At 41.8% G+C, this 25,754-nt stretch overlaps 1 protein-coding gene across 1 annotated transcript in view; it reads left to right on the top strand.

Annotated features, from left to right (window-relative positions):
• Positions 1–25,754, top strand: part of fgf14 (fibroblast growth factor 14) — a 330,991-nt gene that overhangs the window by 119,039 nt on the left and 186,198 nt on the right. The gene's annotated exons all lie outside the window — the stretch shown is intronic.

Raw genomic sequence — 25,754 nt, 5'->3', positions numbered from 1 at the left:
TGACTGATTCAATATTTTATTAATTAAATATTTTTTGTATTCAAAAATTGTAATGTTAAAATATGTCACATTACACATTTGTGACCGACCGGCTCAATTTGGTCTTATGTAGCAACATTTGAAATTGTGTTTTTTACATTGGATACATGTAGAGAATCAGAGCTTGAATATGGTATATCATACACTACAGTTGAGGAACAATGGAAAAGTAATTCTGCTTTGAAAGTTCATCAACTTGTAACCACACGTTTGAGAAAATGGTCCTTGAATATTTTGGTACACCTACTGGAGAGCTCTTCTAAATTGATAGCGTTTCGCTCTCGGAGCGTTCAGAGCGCACATTGGATGCTCTGGCCGAGGCGTAGTGTTGATCCGAGCATTCTAACCTAACCCAAGCTTGTTTGCTACTTCCAGACACAATTGAGAGAACTGCTCACTCTGACCATTTTACTCACCCAAGCAGAGCTGGTGGGCTGTTTTTATGTTATCCAGATTGTTGGTGACTGCAACTGTGCTGCTTGCAACAATTTAATTACGCTTTTTTTGCCAACATTTACTAACACTGGCCATATTCAACGGGTATTGAGTATTTGTAAATTCGTCAGTTATTCTGCGCTCTGGCACACTCAGACGTGAGTGCTCTGGAATCGGAGTACATAGCCAGAGAGAATTTACCTGCTACGTCTATCGACAGTTGTTGCAGAGACATCATGAACATTCTATTGAAATAGTTACTTGCATAGTGGAGTCTTTTGTTAAGACATGTAGCTGGCTAACTAAACAATGAACCATAATCCCAACTCATAACATTACTACCTTGCATGAATCTGCAGGTAGCTAGCCAACCAGCTTCAATGTTAGCTAGCTAACATTAGGCTATAAATGGCTCTGAGATACGAATAATATTACTACACAGATCATACATGTAACGCTAGCTAGCTAGCTAGCTAACAGTACACTTTAACTTGAAATGAAATTGACTTTCTGACAAAATTATTAATGTGTAATATCTGAAAATGTAGCTAGCTAGACTATTTTACCCATATACATGGATGGACACCTCTCCCTCACTGTCACGGATACCATGGTTGCCCTTAGTTTGAAGATGTAATCCGGAGACAGGTGTTTTATACAACAACCTTCTGTGTGTTCCCTTTTCAAATTTTCTCCATCTCCTTAGCTATCAAACTCTAATTCGACTGATTTCCAAACTCGGTCCTCCAGAAAGTGGAGAGCAACACATTTGCAGTTCTTCATGATATCTTAAAAAAGCAAGCTACATGGCAGACCAATCCCAACTCCTCTCTCGCCATGTCCAGCCCACTCGTTATCTCAGCCAATCATGGCTAGCGGGAAGGTTGCTAACTTTTTTTGTGGCTAAACCAACTAGGCTTGTAATTGAACAATTTTATTTGAATTTACAGATGACATACACGTTTGTTATTAAGGGACATGAAAGTTCACATGTTCCAGAAGGCATTTCTGCCCCCCCAAAAAAGTTTATGTTCAAATGGCTCTCCTGTAAAGTAGTGACCTGCGACATACACCTAGTTTCCTGAATCAAGTCACTTTTAGTAATGACAGAATGCATTTTAAACTTAACTCACATTAACACTTTTTTTAAAGTAATAAAATGATTGTATCGATAGGAGTGGGAAAAAAGGTGCTTGTGGTTGCGCATTGATAAGCACAGCAAAGTCGGAATTAATGACAAGTAATACAATAAGGACGACACTTCTAAAAACCTATTTCACACCATAGTCTGCTGAATTTGCACAATAACTTTTTATTTAATTTTGATTTCAGTACAAATGGAAAAGTTGCACTGACTCGCCCATGGATAGATTTTTCAGCACAGTCTCAGTGACGAGTTCTGCGTTCTACTAGCCATGTGAAACATGCGCAGTTACAAACATGCTAGAGTTAGTGGCAGCCGGACAAGCAATATCCACCGTTGTAGTATGGATTAAGCCTGAGCTGGAATGTGAAATTATCTGAAGCTGTTTAGCTTTAGAAAACCCTGAGTAGATCTTGCTTACTTCGTTGGATACCACTCAGGTTTTTGTAGCTGCTTGAATCATAATTATGGCCAAATCTCTTTTTCCATTTCACTGGACATTCAGTACCTGGTGATCAGGACATTATTTTGGAGCTGGTACTCAAGTAGTGTTCTGAAAAAATCTGATGTTTACCCAAGGAAATAATACATTAAAATATTATTAATGTTGTGTTGTGTTGTGTGGCGCCATGATCACAGTGCAGAAGTACTTAACTTGTGTGCATGTGTAGCAATGTGAAATCGCTACTTAGTTAGTTGTGCACTAGTAGCAGCCATCGTGCAGTGAGGTGATGTCACCCTTCTTGATATTTGAAGTCAATTGCCACTCCTGGAGTGACTGGCTCTCCGATTGGTACATTAGTTAGCACAGTTGACTTTGAGTGACTGGCTATCCGATTGGTACATTAGTTAGCACAGTTGACTTTGAGTGACTGGCTATCCGATTGGTACATTAGCTAGCACAGTTGACTTTGGGTGACTGGCTATCCGATTGGTACATTAGCTAGCACAGTTGACTTTGAGTGACCGTCTATCCGATTGGTACATTAGTTAGCACAGTTGACTTTGAGTGACTGGCTATCCGATTGGTACATTAGTTAGCACAGTTGACTTTGAGTGACTGTCTATCCGATTGGTACATTAGTTAGCACAGTTGACTTTGAGTGACTGGCTATCGATTTGGGACATTAGTTAGCACAGTTGACTTTGAGTGACTGTCTATCCGATTGATACATTAGTTAGCACAGTTGACTTTGAGTGACTGGCTATCCGATTGGTACATTAGTTAGCACAGTTGACTTTGAGTGACTGGCTATCCGATTGTTACATTAGTAAGCACAGTTTACTTTGAGTGACGATGTGCTACTGTGCAGAGGATGCCGGCTTCACCTTCCATGTCAGGAAGATGGTTATGAACTCACTCTGCTACACATATTGAATCTGGTGGTTGATTGCATTATATATAGACTCATGTGTATACTACACACACACACACACACACACACACACACCCACACACACACACACACACACACACACACACACACACACACACACACACACACACACACACACACACACACACACACACACACACACACACACACACACACACACACACACAGGAGAATAGTCAGGGCCATACAGTGCTCTGATTGTCATTATGATAAGTATTTCACTCTGTGTACGTTGTATCAGGTCTGACAGCACAGGGCTGGCGTCAGTAAGCCTGGGTCCTGCCTCTTACTATTCTCTCTCTCATCTTGCTCTGTTCTTCTTTCACTCACTCACTCACTCACTCACTCACTCACTCACTCACTCACTCACTCACTCACTCACTCACTCACTATCTTCGTCTCTCTGTTATCTAGCTCTGGCTATCTTTATCTTTCTGATCTCTGTTCTTGTTTCTGTTTCCCTCGCTCTGTCCTGTCTCTCTCTTTTCCTCTCTGTGTGTCTGCTCATTTTCTTTGACCCCTTCTCCATCTAACCAACCTTCCCATTTCTCTCATTATTGCCTGTGAATGTGATTGCGGTGTTGCTGTTGTTGTTTCCTGCCTGTAATTGTAGTGTTAATGTAGTCTTCAGTCCTCCACCACGTACCACATCGTATTCCAGAAGGAAGCCATATCAACAGCAAGCGATTAAAAATAACCCCTTTCACAGCATTCAACACAGAAATAAAATAGTAAGCAGGCTTTAGAATACTAGCCTCGTAAATACCAGACTGATTCACGCTGCGCTATCAGTCTGGAAGGGCTTCCATTGAAGTAGTTCCCGCCCGAGGGGCATTGAACAAAACTAATTCGAAAGCGATTGGATCACTTTCAACGTTCAACATATGATGTATTCAGATGTCGCATAGACTTGATCAGCTGTTGTGATTTGTAGCATATCTTTATGATTTTTTAAATAGTTTTATGATTAATAGCGTAGACTCTGCAGCATATTGAACACCAGGACAATATTTGAACCAACAAAGGCAGCTACATATACAAATGTCAATTTGAGCCTAATAGAAATAAAGCCATCAAAATAATTTGCATACTGTATGTGCTTCGATAAACGTAGCGCTATAGCGATTAGGCTACTGCATTGGATTCAGTGCAGCCAGAGTGTGTTCCTTGTTTAACACTATTGAACCTTCTCTTCATTTCTATGCTATGTTCACCTTGTTGGGAGCAGGGAGTTAAGAAGAATACACTTTTGATGTAAAATCCAGCTGAAAATGTATTTTGCAGGAGGTTCGAATCTCCTGCAATCTTTTTATTTAGCCATACCTCGTATGACTTTACATGTGTCGTTTTCTTGTTGTCTACTGCAATAAAGTACAAATCTATTGTAATATGTAATATGAATCATAGATTGAGAAATGACCTAAAATAAACAGTTGAATCCTGATAGGATTAGACCTAAAGTTATGAAATTTGGCATGTAAATCTAAGTGGCGCAAAATAAATGCTTTAGCTTCATGCCAGCAAAGCCACTGCACAACACAACACAATATTAAACAATAAATGAATTGCACTATAACGGTGACAAATGGTGCCCACAAACTGTCAGGGCCTACATAAAGCTGTCCCAACAGCAGAGCTTTCTTTTCAGCACCATGGAGTGAATCCTTACCACTGCTACACCTGGCTATCAGCGGAGCCTTGTCTGGCAGCGAAACAGTTCATTCAGCCTCATTTACTGCCTTTAAAAAAAAACATAGCTGATATGGCAGACTTGCTTAAACAAATGTGGTTTCTACTGGCAATTGAGATGTACAAACTATGGCAGTGGTTCCCAAACTTGTTATAGTTCAACAAATCAGACATGACCTTAAACTTTCAGGAACATGTGCAGGTGTCAATCAGATTGGTTTAAATGTATGATAAGTGGAGCTTTGGGAAGCAAGGGACGAGAGGGGGTGGCTCGTCACTACTCAAGCCAGCATTGAAAGTTAACTACAATGAATCCTAAATACAGGGATAGAAGCTGTAAGAACATAACATACGTATTAATATGGCCATGCGATTATTTAAAACACTTATTATTATTTAACCACAGGTTAATGAGAAGGGTTAATGAGAAGGGTGTGCTTGAAAGGATGCACATAACTCTGCAATGTGGGGTTGTATTGGAGAGAATCTCAGTCTTAAATCATTTTCCACACACAGTCTGTGCCTGTATTTAGTTTTTCATGCTAGTGAGGGCCGAGAATCCACTCTCACATAGGTACGTGGTTGCAAAGGGCATCAGTGTCTTAACAGCAAAATTTGCCAAGGCAGGATACTCTGAGCGCAGCCCAATCTAGAAATCTGGCAGTGGCTTCTGATTAAATGAAATTTTCACAGAAGCGCTTGTTGCAATTTCGATCAGGCTCTGATGTTCAGATATTTATAAGTGGACTGGAGGCAGGGCATGAAAGGGATAACGAATCCAGTTGTTTATGTCATCCGTTTCGAGAAAGTACCTGCTTAATTGCGCATCCAACTCACTCAGTTTCTTCGCAATATCACATTTGACATTGTCCGTAAACTTGAGTTATTTTGCACACCAAAAACTCTTACAATGATGGAAAGACCTGTTTGTTGTCCTTGTTAATGCAGACAGAGAAGAGCTCCAACTTCTTAATCATAGCCTCAATTTTGTCCCGCACATTGAATATAGTTGCGGAGAGTCCCTGTAATCCTATATTCAGATCATTCAGGTGAAAAAAACATCACCCAGAAACTCGTCATCATGCAAGCGGTCAGACAAGTGAACATTATGGTCAGTAAAGAAAACTTTAAGCTTGTCTCTCAATTTTAAAAAAGGTGTCAATACTTTGCCCCTTGTAAAAGCGTTACACGGTCGCTGCCCATATCGTTGCATAGTGCAGAAAATACTTGAGAGTTCATGGGCTTTGCTTATACAAAGTTAACCATTTTTACTGTAGTGTCCAAAACATTGTTCAAGCTGTCAGGCATTCCCTTGGCAGCAAGAGCCTCTTGGTGGATGCTGCAGTGTACCCAAGTGGTGTCGGGAGCAACTGCTTGCACGTGCGGTACCACTCCACTATGTCTCCCTGTCATGGCTATTTGCGCCATCAGTACAAATACCAACATGAGCAGTAGCTACGTTTGGCTACATACGGACCATTTGTGGAATTCCCGCGAGTGAGTAACGGTTAATGTGATTGGATGTTAATTATTTGACTTGGCTACCTGTATTTGACATTGTGTTGTTATTTTGCTGAACACTATAAAGTTCGTTTTATTAATGTGAATCACGTTTTATCTGGCGTACCCCAGTTTGGGAATACTTGAACTATGGCATAAGGGGACGATGAGCAGATTAGAGGCAATCCATAATTTCGATTAAGACATTAATGAGTGATCTAAGACGGACGTAGTCAAAATAACTACTTGTTCAACACTTTTGAAATATACAGTAACAGAATTCAGAACATGGGCCATTCTTACAGTATTCTCCCTGTACACCACGTCAGAACCGTAGGATAAATAATGGAGGCATATAAGCAGACAATGAAAGCTCTTACAATATTCAATGTTGACATTTCTCTAAGACAAGCTATAGGCTACATGTGCACCACCAAGTCAGAACAGTAGGCTAAATTATGAAGGGGAATGTGACCAAATTATTAGGGTGAGGGACATGGGCTACTTAAAGCTTACTACACGATCTACACTTCGTATTACTTTCTTAGCTACAGTATACATATCTCCCTTGCATATTACATCATTTATGCAGCAGCAAACAAGACATTGTTAGACTCACCTTGTTGTTGTGTGCTCACTTGATAAGGAAGGTGGCATGGCGGTCCTTCTTGTGGGCAAATTTTGCCATCCATTTTTTTCATCAGTCTGGCATTCTCTGGATTTATGATGCTTTCAAGACAACTGGGAACTCTGAAAAAAAAACAACGTTGAATCATGATGTCAGTGATCTTCAAGTCGGAGCTCTAGAAAAAGGCCCGAGTTCCCGGCGTGGAATTCTGAGTTGGATGACCGCTCAGAATGTGATTTTCCAGTCGGAGTTCAGTTGTTTGAACTCACTGAAGTTTTTCAGATTTCTCAGTTCTGAGTTTCCAGTTGTTTTGAACGCTGCAGAAGTCATGCTAGATTGACAGCATGGCCAATATATTCAACATTTTCTGGCCCATGGTGTTGCATGTGAATATTTATCCCTTTAAGCTTGATAAAGAGACCCTTAATCCCAGATTTGGACCACACAACCTCTCCACTGAATAGCAGGCTAGTGATTGCTTTGCCATGCTTGCAGTTAGCCAATGATTCCTTCCAAACCACTCATTGTTGATTTTGCGATTTCTTACTTGTTGTGTAATGTTTATGTCCAATGGCCAATGAGCACCTATACATTTTATCTATAATTTCTCTACATATGACAATAAGTGGAAAGGATTTGCCAGTAGATTGTCGGCTTGATTCATGATGATGACTGCTTGTCTAGCGTGCTAGCTAAGAAAGTATGATGTTGACATGATCAGTCCAATCAAAGCTACGGTAGATATAACGTGATTTGAAATAATTGTATCTATGGCTAATGACCTTTTATTTGTAATAATGTTCTACCCATTTTTTTGTGGTATCCACTTGGTAGTTAGTCTTGTCCCAGCGCTGCAACTCTCATATGGACTCGGGAGAGGCAAAGGTCGAGAGCCATGCGTCCTCCGAAACACAACCCAGCTGAGCACTTCTAATGTTAATCTACGGCAGCACTCAAGGGGCTTGAATTTTCGAGCTCTCCCTGTAGATTTTGCGGTGACGTACTGTCCCCATGAGTGACGGAACACTGAGCTAATCACGGCGCAACTAGAGAACATTACCAACCCCTAAGTCGTAACTAGAGAACATTGCCAACCCCTACGCTCTGTATTTTCTGCTAGCTGCCCCACTACTTGCAAACACAGTAAGTCACCTGTCTATTACTTGCTAACTTTAAAATGTAGTGCAATGGCATGACAAATAGCTAGTTAGCTAGCTAATTATGTTTGAGAAAGTTGTTTACTTATGCACTACTAGCTAGCTAGTGAATGTTAGTTTCTAACTTCAACATAGCCCAAATGCGTTTGGTATGAAATGATATAGCTAGCTATATTTATATTTCCTCCACTTGTTGTTCAGCGACTAATACTTTCTGGGTCACCGAAAACAATCTGGCAACGTCCATGGATTATGTCTGTGTAATTATTTACACCGAGCTGTATAGCAGTGATCCCCAGTTTGTTTCGCAGCCTCTCTGATTTGGTCCTCCATGAGGGCAACTAATGGCGACATGACTATCAGTAATGGGTTTGTCGATCCGTCACATTCTCTTGAGTACCAGTGGAGCCAGCTGGTAAATCAAGCTCTTGCTAAACCTGGTCGGGAGAAGAGCGAAAACATCTTGTTCCCATAGAAAAGCCTTCAATGCGGTTCTTTCAATGTAGTAATGCCCTCCAGTTCTGCCATAACTGATGCTATAGTAGCATCAACTCTAACCTCCTCAAGAGCAGGCATTGATGTTGATGTAGTTATTAGAATACAGCACTCACGGCAAATAAAAAAGGTTTGTTGGGAGGATAGGCTATCCTTCCCCTACCCTCCCAACAAACTTTTTTTTATTTGCCGGAGGGGAGGGGAACGGGGGGAAGGTAGGGGCCGGGGTGTCTGGGCTCTTACAGTGCGATACAGTACAGTAGTTGTTGCATGTATGCACTCTCCGTCTCTGTTAAATTTATAATGGTTTTAAACCCCTCTTCGGATCATGGAGCAGCCTGGAAGCACTTTCCCTTCCCTGCCTTGGGTAGGCTATGTGGAGGGAACAGGATGAGACTTGTCCCAAATGGAACCATATTCTCGATTTAGTACACTACTTTTGACCAGGCCCAAAGGTAGTAGGGAATAGGATGCCATTTGGGACGCTACCCTGGGGTTGTGTTTGTTATATAACACTGGGGGGGTGACAAGAAGTGACATGACCGTTATTAAACAGGAAGTGATGGCAAGGTTGTGTTGCACCGTGCTCCCATCCACCTGAACCTGGCCTGCAGTCTGATGACTTCAGCTCACAGTGGGAAAGGCTGTGTGTGTGTGTGTGTGTGTGTGTGTGTGTGTGTGTGTGTGTGTGTGTGTGTGTGTGTGTGTGTGTGTGTGTGTGTGTGTGTGTGTGTGTGTGTGTGTGTGTGTGTGTGTGTAAAGGGGTGGCCTAGTCTATGTGTTTGTGTGAGTGTATGTTTTGTTTATGAATGCATGGATTTGCGTGTGTGTCTGTGTAAATAACCTCAATAACACTACATTCTCAGTGGATGACAAACCTAGGAATCTGATGCAGTGGCTTTAGAATGCTGACAATTTATTTGCTAACAGAGCTGTCTGTCTCAGACAGGCGGGTGTTTTATTGGCCACACAATTGTCAGTCTCTGATAGAGGTATGAGCCTGGAAAATCTCAATGCAGAAAAAGTCGGTCCGATAGTCCAGGATTATGAGAAAAAAACATTAAGATCCACAACATTTATTCCACGGGACAAAACTAGGTCCAGAGTATGACTGTGGCAGTGAGTAGGTCCCGAGACATGTTGGACAAGTTTAAGCTCTCAAATTAAACACAGGGCAAAAGAAAAAAATGCCAAATGTGGGTATCCACTTGTTAAAAACGGACACATTTTTGCTCTCCAATGCTGTTAACTGTAATTCCCATTACAAAGGAAATAACACCCTTATGAAATGGGAGTAAACGGTGAACAGTGATATTGCAGACAGATTGCTCAAGATTGACTTCGAAATTGGACATTCGTCCATGTACTGAGGACGTTGGGAAATTCTTTCAAAACCAGCCGCTAGGTGCAACTGTGAGCACTGTTACCATGAAGTAAGCTTGGGTTTTGCTAGGGTGTGGATGGGGGTGGTGGATAGACGTAATCCCCCATGACTCTGGATCAGAAGGTTGCGTGTTACCCTATCCCAAACCCTAACCCTTAACTTTACCATTCATAATTAATGCCTAAACTTAATCTTTTAAACCTTAACCCAAACCCTTAACCTCGAAATGTGATGTTTGGAGCAACTTCGATATTTGACATTTAGCAAAAAGTGCAAAATCGTCTAGTTCTGCAGTGAGACTCTGTTTGATTGATGAGAAAGCTCACTTGTTTCAGTAGCACGTTGGCAGTCCTTCATTTAGCAAATTACCTCGCAACTCAGGGTAGGCCATTGACAATGGCTGCATATCAACTGGAACAATTTCTGTAATCAGCGTTTTTACCATACTACTATATATTTAATTTGACCCCGTTTTCTCCCCAATTTCGTGGTATCCAATTGTTTTTTAGTAGCTACTATCTTGTCTCATCGCTACAACTCCCGTACGGGCTCCCATACGGGCTACAACTCCCGTACGGGCTCGGGAGAGGTTGAAAGTCATGTGTCCTCCGATACACAACCCAACCAAGCCGCACTGCTTCTTAACACAGCGCGCATCCAACCCGGAAGCCAGCCGCACCAATGTGTCGGAGGAAACACTGTGCACCTGGCAACCTTGGTTAGCGTGCACTGCGCCCGGCCCGCCACAGGAGTTGCTGGTGTGCGATGAGACAAGGACATCCCTACCGGCCAACCCCTCCCTAACCCGGGCGACGCTAGGCCAATTGTGCTTCGCTCCACGGACCTCCTAGTCGCGGCCGGTTACGACAGAGCCTGGGCGCGAACCCAGAGTCTCTGATGGCACAGCTGGCGCAGCTGGCACAGCTGGCACAGCTGGCACCTATGCTGTTAAGCATAGGTGTCCGCTAGAAACAATTGAAGAGTTTTATTCCAAAACATTTTTAATTTTTTCATCTAATATGAAAGCTCATGGGTCATTTTCTATGTGTATGAATGTAGTCTATGGGCCAGGAGAAACTGTAATCCATGGTTTGGTTTTCTTTAAACAACCACTACCAATTTCAGTTAACTTTGGTCACCTCTAGCTAAAACTCAACGGGAGTGATAGGTGAAATCAAAAGCGACTAAAATCAGCTCCTTATTTTTGATCTAATGATCCCTGGTGTACAGTATGGAGGCTAAGCTGTAATAGTAGTTAGATGCCCAGTATATAGCCCTTTCCTGCAGTCAACTGACCTAGTGGAAGGTTATGCATGTTTTTTTCATATATTTTTTTAAGCAGACGAAAATCTGCGGTTACTATTTCGTAATATTATATTATTATATTATATTTCAGTCTTCCGTGATGTACAATATATAAAGTGTAATATTGAGATGCAAATTCAAAATTGAATACATTTAAACTCTGACATGGTACAGACATGGCCTTCTTGTTTTTAAGCCCATAACCATGTGTGTGAGGTGTATACGTTTGTTTCAAAGTAGACGTGTTTAAGACTACCAAGAAACGCTGTGTGTGACCCTGATTTAGCCCACTGCAGTAAAAGGTTTTAAGATTTCAGGTTACTGCATTTTCTCTCTCCGCTGTTAGGTGAACTGTGTGTGTGTGTGTTTGTACATTAGTTCCATTGTGTCAAGTAAATACAATAAATGCTGCATAAATCAAGATTAAGATAGAGAAGGAGAGAAAGAGAGAAAACGGAAGAGAGTGAGAGAGAGAGACAGAGGGAATAAGGGGGACAACAGAAAGTGAAAGTTAAGCAATTGAAGTCAGTGCTACTGAGACCCTATACACAGCCAGTACAGGTCAAACGTTTGGCCACACCTACTCAGGGTCTTTCTTTATTTTTACTCTTTTCTACATTGTAGAATAACAGTGAAGACATCAAAACTATGAAATAACACATATGGAATCATGTAGTATCCAAACTATATTTTGTTAAACTAATAAATGTTCATGTCCCAATTCGTTTTCAAGAGCTGATCAAGTTTTCTTGTCACTACAATGCCAAGGCTTGTGAACTTGTCCATCACTGTTGATTGCAGAAATTGCATATCCACAGGCCGTGATATCGGCATCAATTCGCTTTTTTGCCAGTTTATCTTGTAGCCAGAGAAGGAGCCGAATGTATTTATCAAGTTAATTAACCTCTCTGGGATATGTGGGACGCTAGCGTCCCACCTGGCCAAAAGCCTAGGGAAATTGCAGAGCGCCAAATTCAAATAAATTACTATGAAAATCAAACTTGCATGAAATCACACATGCAAGATAGCAAATTAAAGCTGCACTTGTTGTGAATCCAGCCAACGTCAGATTTCAAAAAGGCTTTTTGGCGAAAGCAAACGATGCTATTATCTGAGGATAGCACCTGCGTAAACAAAGAGAGAAAAGCATATTTCAACCCAGCAGGCGCGACACAAAACACAGAAATAAAAATATAATTCTGCCTTACCTTTGACGAGCTTCTTTTGTTGGCACTCCAATATGTCCCATGCACATCACAAATGGTCCTTTTGTTCGATTAATTCCATCGATATATATCCAAAATGTCAATTTATTTGGCGCTTTTGATCCAGAATATCACCGGTTCTAACTTGCACAGCGTCAGCGTGACTACAAATGATCTCACATGTTACCTGTAAACTTTGCCAAAACATTTTAAACTACTTTTGTAACACAACTTTAGGTATTCTTTAATGTAAATAATCGATAAAATTGAAGACGGGATGATTTGTGTTCAATACAAAAGGAAAACAAACTGTAGCTAGCTTTCTAGTCATGCGCCTCTATCTAACAGTACACTTCAAGTTACCCTCGTTCAAGATGGCCGTACTTCTTCATTACACAAAGGAAAAACCTCAACCAATTTTTAAAGACTGTTGACATCCGGTGGAAGCAATAGGAACTGCAAGAAGGTCCCTTACAAATCTGGATTCTGGATTCCCAATGAAAACTCATTGGAAAGAGACAAAATCTGAATGGTTTGTCCTTGGGGTTTCGCCTGCTAAATAAGTTCTGTTATACTCACAGACATGATTCAACCAGTTTTAGAAACTTCGGAGTGTTTTCTATCCAGTAATCTATAATCTAGAATATGCATATCTTATCTTCTGGGGATGAGTAGCAGGCAGTTGAATGTGGGCATGCATTTCATCCGGATGTGAAAATACTGCCCCCTGTCACCAAGAAGGTAAGGGGGGAATATAAGTTTTAGGCTTGGATAATAACAAAAGAACATCGTCTGCATGTAGGGACATTTTGTGATGCGTTTATTTTATTCTAACCAGCACTATATCGGCACGTGCACGAATGAGAGTAGCAAGGGGTTCGTTATATGGCCATAGTGAAGAGAGCAGGCGCAATAGGGTACCCCTGTTGGCAGCCCTTGAACAGGCGGAATGACTGTGACATTTCCTGATTGGTTACCACGGACGCCATTGGGTGTGCATAAATTATTCTTATCCAATTAATACATTGCTCCAGAACCGACATCATATGCTTCCACTCAATCTGATCAAACGCCTTTTCTGCGTCAAGAGCAATTACCACTGCCTCAACTTTATGATCATGATACATTACGTTGAAAAGGCATCTCAAATTGTAGTATATATGTCGGCCTGGGATAAAACCTGTCTGATCAGTGTGTATTTTTTCCACATTGACTGACCTTCATGTCTTAAAGTAATGATTGACTCTTTTCTCTTTGCTTATTTGAGCTGTTCTTGCCGTAATATAGACTTGGTCCTTTACCAAATAGGCCTTCTCTGTATACCACCCCTACCTTGTCACAACACAAATGATTGACCCCAAAAAATTCCACAAATTAACTTTTAACAAGGCACACCTGTTAATTGAAATGCAAAGCTGTCATCAAGGCAAAGGGTGGCTACTTTGAAGAATCTCAAATATAAAATATATTTTGATTTGTATAACACTTTTTGGTTACTACATGATTCCATATGTGTTATTTCATAGTTTTGATGTCTTCACTATTTTTCTTCAATGTAGAAAACAGTAAAAATAAAGAAAAACCCTGGAATGAGTAGGTGTGTCCAAACTTTTTACTGGTACTGTACTCACACACATACTCTCTCTCTCACTCTCAAGTGTTATTTGTCATATGTACAGGATATACATGGTATACACAGTCCAACGAAATGCTTCCGTGGAGATTCCCTCTCGGCTATGCAACACAATAACAAATAATAAGAATAGAAAATAATAATAATAAATAAAGACAAATATCACATACACTGCTCTCTCCCTCTCCTCTCCTTATGGAAAGTCTAAGAATAGCAGTGTCACCTGATGGGTTGATAATGCTCTATTGATGCATGCCCTATGCTGCCCTGTGTTGCACTGTGTGCTGCTGAACTAGTGTGTGTGTGTTTATCGTTGTGGTGGGAAACAGATAATGAGTGTGCTGTTTACACCCAGAATCCTGTTCCACAAAAATGATAGCCACAAATGGGACAGGGGAAAAGGGTCTAGAGGGACAGGGGAAAGGGTTTAATTACTGTGACCAGCTAGAAGGACGGGACAAGGTGTGGGTACTGAGTCCAGTTAGAGAGACAGGGGACAGGGTTTAGCTTCTTAGGTTAAATTAGAGAGACTGGGGACATGGGTTAGCTACTGAGTCCGGCTAGAGGGACAGGGGACAAGGTGTAGGTACTGAGTCCAGTTAGAGAGACAGGGGTCATGGTTTAGCTTCTTAGGTTAAATTAGAGAGACTGGGGACATGGGTTAGCTACTGAGTCCAGCTAGAGGGACAAGGGACAGGGTTTAGGTACTGAGTTCAGTTAGAGATACAGGGACAGGGTTTAGCTTCTTAGGTTAAATTAGAGAGACTGGGGACATGGGTTAGCTACTGAGTCCAGCTAGAGGGACAAGGGACAGGGTTTAGGTACTGAGTTCAATTCGAGAGACAGGGGACAGGGTTTAGCTTCTTAGGTTAAATTAGAAAGACTGGGGACATGGATTAGCTACTGAGTCCGGCTAGAGGGACAAGGGGCAGGGTGTATGGTTTAGCTACATAGACAGGCGAGGCAGACAAAGGACAAGGGAGACAAAGGGCATCTGATTATGTGGCTATATTCCATACCTCTCACTCTCATCTCATAATGCTTCACCTATGTGGAACACCTCAGTACGTTTCCACTCCTTTTTTTATGACATAGGCCCATCCAGTGTAAAACGAAACACTGTTCCATGCTGTCCATTTCTGTACCAGAGAAAGAGAGAGGGAGAGAGATGGGTCATATATGTATTATCTGACCTGAAATGTCTCTGAGCAGCATTTGTGTCATAGTTAATCCAGAGCTTTTTGGGCCAGGGAGAGAGCCATTTGATCCGAACTCCTTTAATCTCTGTCACTCATCCTCACTTATCACTCACCTTACAGCACCTCAGCATAGAAACTCTGTAGGGCCGGTTTCCCAGACAAAGATATTCGAGTTCTGGACTAACTTTCTATTGACAATATCCATTGAGAACATTTATTCGTTCAGGACTATGCTTAATCTGTGTCTAAGAAAACGGTCCTATAGGCCAAATGTACATGCCCATACAAGTACAAGGCCATCTCTGAAAGATAAGGTAAAGAAAGAAAAGCACCCAAGCTAACTAGCACCCAAGCTAACCGGCACCCAAGCTAATTAGCACCCAAGCTAACTAGCACCCAAGCTAACTAGCACCCAAGCTAACCGGCACCCAAGCTAATTAGCACCCAAGCTAACTAGCACCCAAGCTAACTGACGCCCAAGCTAACTGGCACCCAAGCTAACCGGCACCCAAGCAAACTAGCACCCAAGCTAACCAGTACCCAAGCCAACTAGCACCCAAGCGAACTGACACCCAAGCTAACTGGCACCCAAGCTAACCAGCACCCAAGCTAACTAGCACCCAAGCTAACCGGCACACAAGCTAACTAGCACCCAAGCTAACTGACACCCAACCTAACCGGCTACTTCCAGACACAAATGAGAGAACACCTCGTTCTGACCATTTTACTCCCCCTAGCAGAGCTGGTTAGGCTGTTTTTATGTTATCCAGAGTGTTGCTGGCTGTAACTATGCTGCTGACAACAATTTAATTACGCTTTTTTGTCGACGTTTACTGACACTGGCAATATTCAACGGATGTTGAGCATTGGTAAATTCCTCAGTTATTCTGCGCTCTGGCACACTCAGATGAGAGTGCTCTGAAATCGGAGTAGATAGCCAGAGAGAATTTACGAATGCACCCGAATGTCCATTGAGAATGCACAAAACTAAACCACTTAGCTAAGGTAAGATTGACGTAAATAATCAAGTCAATAAACGTTGGGTAGTTAGTTCGTTAGATAGCATATAGTTACAATACTGGCAAGTTCAATGTATTAGTAGACAACTTACCTTAGGTAGCTAGCTAGCATACTGGTACATACTGCTGTATGCTATGCGGTTCGTAAGGACAGCGTAGATAACAAATTGTCATCCAACATAATGTGGTATGTAATTTATTTGAAAAGTAATTACTTTATTACATTGCTCAACATTTTCTTAACATTTGTCATAATTAATTAAATTAATGTATCAGCTCTCATTGGACTTCGGCTGCATAATTTCCACCATTTTCTTAAAATGTTTTGAAGCCACGCCAATTTTCTGAAGAATTGCATTATGGGCCCCAAAAGCACGGAAATAGTGTCCACTGCTTGTATACTTCGTATTTTGGCGAATGTAGTACGACATCCGGGCACTTTGTCATACTTACTATATCTATAATATTGTAACGACCCTGGGTTTATAAGCGTGGAAATCTACTCTGCCGCTCGAGTATGCTTTTACGGCACAGTCGATAGCGCGCTGGACCTCGGGCTCGAAGGTCGAGGGTTCAAGACCTGCTCCCTGCTGTTTCATTACAATATGACCAATAAGCCTACTACATACTCAATTTAAGTCACAAATAGTACAGTTAGTATTAGTATTCGAACACAGCTATAGTCGTTGTATTATCACACTACTTAGTCATAAGCGTAGTCACTTCTAAGGTAAGTCCGACCACCTATTTGCGGTTGGACAATCTTTCTGCTCGAAGGTGGATTGTTGTTCCTTTGCTCCTCAGCCAGCTTCCTCTTCCCAGGCGGTGACAAGGATCCCCTTCTCCCACAGCTGCGGGTTTCAGAAACTCGTAGTCTGACCCGCCCGGCCTTGAGTCAAGATGGCAGATGAAACTTGTGTTATTTGAAGGCGCCTCCAATGTAGATCTAGGATAAGTAAACCCAACCTACATTGTAATTATTAGGGCTGAGTATGAGGCATGCAAAACTGATCTTAGATAAGCGTTTAGGGGCTGTAAGGCAGACCCTTGTGGCCTGTACTCGTTCTCTGGAGCTGAGAGCGAGCATAGACATGGGCTTACTTTTTTTCTTCTCTTTTCTTTCTTACCTAGCTTTTTCCCAATGAAACTTGTCCTACATTTATTTCCCCCAAATTCGTATTGAAGTATCTGTCTTAATGATGTCACAAGTGGTGTGTGTTGCTCTATCTTCCTAGCAAGAAGTGACTGGACAGGGAAAGCTGCCCTTATACGTACACATTGACTTATTCATAGCTGTTGTATAATGGAATTCCATTGAGGTGAAACAAGCTTGATTCAGCAACGAACAGGGGAAAACAAGACATTATTTGGGAATTGGAGGCGTGCACATTTCACACATTAATTTGGTAGTATTTTTTTATTTAAAAAAACTTTTTGCATCTTATTTTCAAGTTCTTTAAGACTCATATGTACAGTGGAACTATATTAGTTAGTTATAAACCTCATATTTCAAAATAAGTCTGTTCAGGCATTTGAGGTAGGCAATGTTAAGCAGAGTGATGTAGAGATGGAATGATAGAAGAAAGGAAGGAAAGAAGAGAAAGGGCAGTACGAGGGAGAGGAGTAAAGGAGCATTGTTGCTGCACAGTGTTTGTAGATGAAGGCTCATAGCAGCACCAGAGCAGGCCTCATTGTCACTGGTAAACGGGGCCAGCTACTGTAATGTACTGTAAAGTACAGTTTCCCCATAGACTACTGCCTTCCCACTGACCCTCTTTCTCTACCTCTCGCTCTCTACCTCTCTCTTTTCTCTTTCATTATTGTTCTCTCTCTTTGTCCTCTCTCCTTTTCTTTCCTCTCTCACTTTTCTCTCTCTTTACTCTGTCTCCTGCTGGCTCCTATACACATACAAGTCATAAAAACAATACCAAGGCTATTTTAGAAAATGTCATATATTTTTTAAATAGGTTGATTTTATACTATTTTTATTTGATAATTCTGGTCTTGCTTTCGGGGCCACTTTAAACAAACAACAACTTATAAAGGCTTTTTACAACATTCATCAAGTCTTCATAAGGGGCACTGCATAATGGTTCACAAAACATTCATAGAAAATATCTTGTCAAGGCAAACCTCAAGTGCTGTATTTACCCTGCATGGTGTTACAGTGTGATGCGTGCCACCCTCTGATTGTGTCTGTTTCCTTGTGAGTCAGAGAGTTGACCCCTGTAAATGTTGTGTTCAGTAGAGTGGACTCATCCCCACAGGATTAACCCATTAACTTCTGTGACCTGCAGACCCTCTCAGACTATTGAAGTTGACTCGTAGTCTTAATGACTGAGTGAGTCATTACACATGCACTCACACACAACACAGGGAGAATGCTAAAGTGTTCTGGACAGTGTGCATTTATTGTGCTTTTATGTAATCAGTCGCAAATCAGTTGAAAATCAGTCCCTCATTCACATTTTCTGTGTTGCCTTTCAATAGGTAGTAACATGTCAGTCTATTGCTTGTTTCAATCCATCCCTATAAAACAAAAAGCCATTAAACCAGTTGGTTGTTTCTCTAGTTTACATCATCAATAATCATCTGTCTGGGTGACTAATTTGCAGTTAATATTCAGGTGCTATTTTCCCACTCCTGTGACTCAGCGCTCGTCATGTTCCTGAAGGTGAGAACCTATCCCGGGGGTGCAGATGCACAGCAGTCTCAATCACCTCCACTAAATGCTCCATTCGCAGGCAGAAACCCGCGCCTCTAAATATCTCCCGCAGACACAGACTCCACCGGGGGTGATTGACTGCCGCTGCATCACTAGCGGCTCAGCTCCTAGCTGCTTTAAGTATCCAGGAAGCTGCATCTTCTCATGGAAGAGACTTAGAGTGACCCATTAACCCGTTTTCACAGGCCGACTGGACAAAGTTCAACAGATGGTGTTATGAGAGAAAGCGTTGCGCTAGTGGTTTATTTTTAACTTCCTCTTAGTGCTGAGACGTTGAAACAAACTGTTACTGGTTGCCTGGGTGGTTTTATACAAGGCTAATGGTTTGTCGTGGCTGTGTTTAAAAGACAGAAGGTATGTTGGGGGGGGGGGGGTAATGTGAGTGGAACAAGAGTTTGGTTAGTTAGGGGATTGATGACAAGGGGCTGGTGTTAATGTGGCATGCCACTGCTCCATTCTGTTGTGGCCAGGGCTCTAAAGTGCAACCATTTTGGTCACATATGCTGCAAAATATTTTGCTGTGTGACATTTTATTTTGGTAGCCCCGTGCACCTAGAAAAATGATCATCCTGATAATTGTTGTAATGATTAGGCATCGATGTACTGTTGTTTTCAGATACCCTAGACATAAAAGCCCTAACATCTGCAATGTTTTTTCTTCAGATTGTGAATTGGCTGTATCATTATGCGAGCTGTCCCAAAACCACTCTTGGCATTTGTTTGCACCTTGTTCATTAGCTAACTAGCTAGCTAACAATCAGGGCCTCGTTTCTCAGTTGTAACTTAAGCTTTACGATGATCGTTGTCAGACCATGTGTCAATACTGATAAGATCGAAAGAAAAGCAGTGCTGCTCTCGGATCAGCTTTTTCCATTCAAATCTTACCTTGTCATTATTGTGGAATAATTATAATGTTAATGGATCTGGGCCTTGTTTCCCAGTTGCAATTTAATTTAAGCATTACGATGATCGTAACAGATGCATCATTATTTGCGAGCCAACTTTTGAAGTGTTTCCTGAACAAGCACATAGAGAGAACATTCGCTAAGTGCGTCATTAAAGAAAAGCAGCGCTGCTCTCAGATCAGCTTTCTCCATTCAAGTAAAATACAATTGTATTTGTCACATGCGTCATAGACAACCGGTGTAGACGAAGAGTGAAATGCTTACTTGCAGGTCCTTTTTCAACAATGCAGATTTAACGTTAAGATAAAAGATAAAATAAAACATTTAAAATAGTGAAACGAGGAATAAGTACACAGAGAATAGTGAATAAAAAGAATGAGTAAAAATTACATGGCTCTACACTGAGTGTACAAAACATTAGGAACAGCCACTTTTTCCCTCAGAACAGCCTCAATTCATGAAGGCATGGACCCTACAAAGTGTCAAAAAAAATTACACAGGGTTGCTGGCCCATGTTGACTCCAATGCTTCCCTTAAATGTGTCAAGTTAGCTGAATGTCCTTTGGGTGGTGGACTATTCTTGGTACACTCAGGAAAATGTTGAGTGTGAAAAACCCAGCAGCGTTGCAGTTCTTGACACACTCAAACCGTTGCACCTGGCACCTACTACCATGCTCCATTTAAAGGAATCTTTAATATTTTGTCTTGCACATTCACCCTTTGAATGGCACACATACAGATGTAGGATCTGGAGGGGACTAAGCACGCACCCATGAGGAGGGGACTAAGCACGCACCGATGTGGAATCTAAGCTGTAGTCAATGAACAGCATTCTCACGTAGGTGTTCCTTTTTTCCAAGTGGGAAAGGGCAGTGTGGGAGTGCAATAAAGATTGCGTCATCTGTGGATCTGATGGAGCAGTATGCAAATTTGATTGGGTCCAGTGTGTCTGGGATGATGGTGTTAATGTGAGCGTTGACCAGCCTTTTAAAGCATTTCATGGCTACATATGTGAGTGCTATGGGTACAGGGACTATGGTGGTCTGCTTAAAAATATCCATAAAGATACTTGCCAGCTGGTCAGCGCATGCTCTGAGTGTGCATCCTGGTAATCCGTCTGTGGCCTTGTGAATGTTAACCTGTTACTCACTTGTTAATCTGTTACTCAAGTTCTTACTCACATTGGCTACGGAGAGCATGATCACACAGTCGTCCGGAACAGCTGGTGCTCTCATGCATGGTTCAGTGTTGCTTGCCTCAAAGCGTTCATAGAAGGCATTTGGCACATCTGGTAGACTTGTGTCACCGGGCAGCTCGTGGCTGGGTTTCCTTTGTAATCTATGATAGTTTGTAAGCCTTGCCACTTCCGACAAGCTTGCAGTAGGATTTGAACTTAGTCCTGTATTGACACTTTGAGTGTTTTATGGTTCATCAGAGGGTGTAGCTGTATTTCTTATAAGCTTCCTGGTCATTGTCCGGCTCTTTGAAAGTGGCAGCTCTACCCTTTAGCTCGGTGCGAATGTTGCCTGTAATCCATAGCTCCTGGTTGGGATATGTACGTACGGTCACTGTGGAGACGACGTTGTGATTAATGAAGCCGGTGACTTATGTGGTAAACTCCTCAATGCCATCGGATGAATCCGAAACACATTCCAGTCTGTGCTAGCAACCAGTCCTTTAGCTCAGCATCCGCTTCATCAGACCACTTCCGAATTGAGCGTGTCACTGGATCTTCCTGTTTGAGGTTTTGCTTGTAAGCAGGAATCTGGAGGACAGAATTATGGTCAGTTGTGCCATCTAGAGGTAGCTACGGAGAGTGTTGTATGTGTCTCTGTGTGTGGAGTAAAGGTGAGCTAGAGTTCTTTCCCCTCTAGTTGCACAGGTAACATGCTAGTAGAAATGAGATAAAACAGATTCCCGTTTTCCTGCCATTAGGGGCGCTGCATGAGCATTTTTTTTGCTGGCTAATGGCACTATATAGCTCGTTGAGTGTGGTCTTAGTGCCAGCATCAGTTTGTGGTGGTAAATAGACAGCTATGCAAATCTCTTGTTAAATAGTATGTTCTACATCTTATCCATCTTATCCTGAGCTATTCTCAGAATCTCAAAACGTCCTTAATATTAGAGTTTGCGCACCAGCTGTTGTTAACAAAGACAGACACACCCACCCTTGAGGATGCGAAACGCTGCCGTTCTGTCCTGCCGATGCATAGAAAAAACAGACTTATATTAAGTCCTCGTTCAGCCACGACTCCGTAGAGCATAGGCTATTACAGTTCTTCAGGTCCCGTTGATAGGATAGTCTCGAACAGAGCTAGCCTAGTTTGTTCTCCAGTGTTTGTCGATTCGCCAATAGAACAGAGGGTAGAGTGAGTTTATTTACTCACTGCCGTAGTTTCATCAGGGTGCCCCAAAGTCGGCCTCTATATCGTTCGTTTTCATCTTCTGAGTAGCCGGGATCAGGGCCTGGTCCTGGTTGAACAGTATGTCCTGCGCAGCTGAGTCATTGAGATAGAATTCTTAATCCAAATCGCTGCTTAGTGATCGCTGCTCTGATATAAATTATGTGCAAAACAAGTTAAGAGCAGCGCAAAAAAGTAGCTTAATTGGTCAGGAGCCCGTAAAATGGCCGCTATACATCCCATATCTCTAATCCTACCTTAACATTATAATTATACCACAATACTGACGACGGATCAGCTCCTAGAGAGATATTACCACCTACGGCTGCAAATAGGCTGTTATGCTGATAATAATGCACTGAATCGCACATCATTGCGCACATTAGTGATGCGTGGGTTGACTCATAAATCACAGTCCCAGCTGTTATATCCGAGTGGCATGTAGGTTTAATGAATAAATAGAAAGCAATACATTAAAACAGGATTTCCAAAACTCAGTCTTGGGTGCAAATTTTTTTTTTGCATTAGCACTACACAGCTGATTCAAATAATTGATGATGAGTTGGTTATTTGAATCAGCTGTATAGTGCAAGGGCAAAAACCAAAATGTGCACCCAGGACCGGGTTTCGGAAACCCTGCATAACAAGAATCCATAAATGTATCGTATACAGTACATTCGGAAAGTATTCAGACCCTTTGAGTTTTTCCACATTTTGTTATGTTACAGCCTCATTCTAAAATGGATTAACAAATAAAAACTCCTCAACAATCTGCACACAATACCCCATAATGACAAAGCAAAAATGTTTTGTAAATACATTTTTGCAAAACTGAAATATCACATTTATACAAGTATTCAGATCCTTTACTCAGTACTAGGTTGAAGCACCTTTGGCAGCTATTACAGCCTCAATTCTTTTTGGGTATGACACTACAAGCTTGGCACACCTGTAATTGGGGACTTTCTCCCATTCTTCTCTGCAGATCCATTCAATATCTGTCAGGTTGGATGGGGAGTGTCACTGCACAGCTATTTTCAAGTATCTAGATTTTGCTCGCCTGAAGTAGAGTATCTTATGACAAACTGTAGACCACACTATTTGCCAAGAGAGTTTTCATCTATACTTTTCGTGGCTGTTTATTTACCACCACAGACGGATGCTGGCAGTAAGACCGCACTCAGTCAGCTGTATAAGGAAATAAGCAAACAGGAAACCGCTCACCCAGAGGTGGTGCTCTGAGTGGCCGGAGACTTTTGCAGGGAAACTTAAATCAGTTTAACCTAATCTCTATGAACATGTTAAATGTTAAAAATTATAGATCACCTGTACTCCACACACAGAGATTCGTACAAAGCTCTCCCTCGCCCTCCATTTGGTAAATCTGACCACAATTCTTACCTCCTGATTCCTGCTTACAAGCAAAAATTAAAGCAGGAAGCACCAGTGACTTGGTCTATAAAAAAGTGGTCAGATGAAGCAGATGCTAAACTACAGGACTGTTTTGCTATCACAGACTGAAACATGTTCCGGGATTCTTCCGATTGCATTGAGGAGTACACCACATCAGTCACTGGCTTAATCAATAAGTGCATCGAGGACGTTGTCCCCACAGTGACTGTACGTACATACCCCAACCAGAAGCCATGGATTACAGGCAACATTCACAGTAATCTAAAAGGTAGAGCTGCCGCTTTCAAGGTGCGGGATTCTAACCCGGACGCTTATAAGAAATCCTGCTGTGCCCTCCGATGAACCATCAAACAGGCAAAGCGCCAATACAGGGCTAAGATTGGATTGTACTACACCGACACTCGCCTTATGTGGCAGGGCTTGCAAACTCTTACAGACTACAAAGGGAAGCACAGCCACGAGCTGCCCTGTGACACGAGCCTACCAGACAAGCTAAATCACGTCAATGCTTGCTTCGAGGATAGCAAGACTGAGAGCATCAGCTGTTCCGGACGACTGTGTGATCTCACTAGCGGGACACCAGCTGACAACATCCGGTGATGAGGGCGCTCAATTCAAATAAATAATCGGAATATTAAACATTCATGAACATACAAGTATCTTGTATCATTTAAAAGCTTAAATTCTTGTTAATCTAACTGCGTTTTCCGATTTAGAATAGGCTTTACGGCGAACGCATACCATGAGATTGTCTGAGGACAGGCCCCACATAAACATATTTTTCAACCAGCACAGGCTTCATATAATCACAAATAGTGATGAAATAAATCACTTACTTTTTGAAGATCTTCCTCTGTTTGCAATCCCAAGGGTCCCAGCTATAACATGAATGGTCGTTTTGTTAGATAAGATCCTCCTTTATATCGCAAAAAGTCAGTTTAGTTGGCGCCATCTATTTCAGTAATCTACTCGTTCAACATGCAGACAAAGGAGTCCAAAAAGCTACCGCTAAACTTCGTCCAAACAAGTCAAACGACATTTCTATTTAATTGTCAGGTACTCTAAAATGTAAATAAACTATAATATTTCATACGGAAAGTAGTATGTTGAACAGGAAAGCAAAATTAGTAAGTGCGTGCCCTCTACCTCGCATGCCGAAAGGCTGATATTGTTCCGGTGCTCTCCTAACCAAAACTCCAGATTCTTGCTAGTTTTTCAAAAAACAAGCCTGAAACCTTGAATAAAGACTGTTGACATCTAGTGTAAGCCATAGGAATTGCAATCTGGGAGATGGAATTACATAGAAACAATAGGTTTCCATTATGGGACACCAACAACAACAAAAAATTCTGGTTGGTTTGTCATCGGAGTTTTGCCTGCCATATCAATTCTGTTATAGTCTCAACAGTATTGTAACAGCCAAAGTGTTTTCTATCCAATGCTACCAATTATATGCATATCCTTGCTTCTGGGCCTGAGTAACAGGCAGTTTACTTTGGGCATGTCAGTCAGGTGGAAATTCAGGAAACTAGACTCTATCCCTAATCCAGACGGATTACCAGGATGTGTGCTCCGGGTGGTAGGATAGCCTAGTGGTTAGAGCATTGGACTAGTAACCGAAAGGTTGCAAGTTCAAATCCCCGAGCTGATCGGGGAAATCTGTTGTTCTGCCCCTGAACAGGCAGTTAACCCACTGTTCCTAGGCCGTCATTGAAAATAAGAATTTGTTCTTAATTGACTTGCCTAGTAAAATTAAAATTAAAATGTGCTGACCAACTGGCAGGTGTATTGACTGACATTTTCAACATGTCCCTGATTGAGTCTGTAATATCAACATGTTTCAAGCAGACCATCAAAGTCCCTGTACCCAAGAACTCTAAGGCAACCTGTCTAAATGACTGCAGACCCGTAGCACTCACGTCCGTAGCCATGAAGTGCTTTGAAAGGCTGGTAATGGCTCACATCAACACTATTATCCCAGAAACACTAGACCCACTCCAATTTGCATACAGTGCAAACAGATCCACAGATGATGAAATCTTTGTTTGCACTCCACACTGCCATTTCCCACCTGGACAAA

The sequence above is a fragment of the Oncorhynchus kisutch genome, linkage group LG26 (assembly GCF_002021735.2).
Source record: "Oncorhynchus kisutch isolate 150728-3 linkage group LG26, Okis_V2, whole genome shotgun sequence".
Lineage (NCBI taxonomy): Eukaryota > Metazoa > Chordata > Actinopteri > Salmoniformes > Salmonidae > Oncorhynchus > Oncorhynchus kisutch.
The sequence above is the reverse complement of the archived record's forward strand: the minus strand, read 5'-3'. Positions and strand labels throughout refer to the sequence as shown.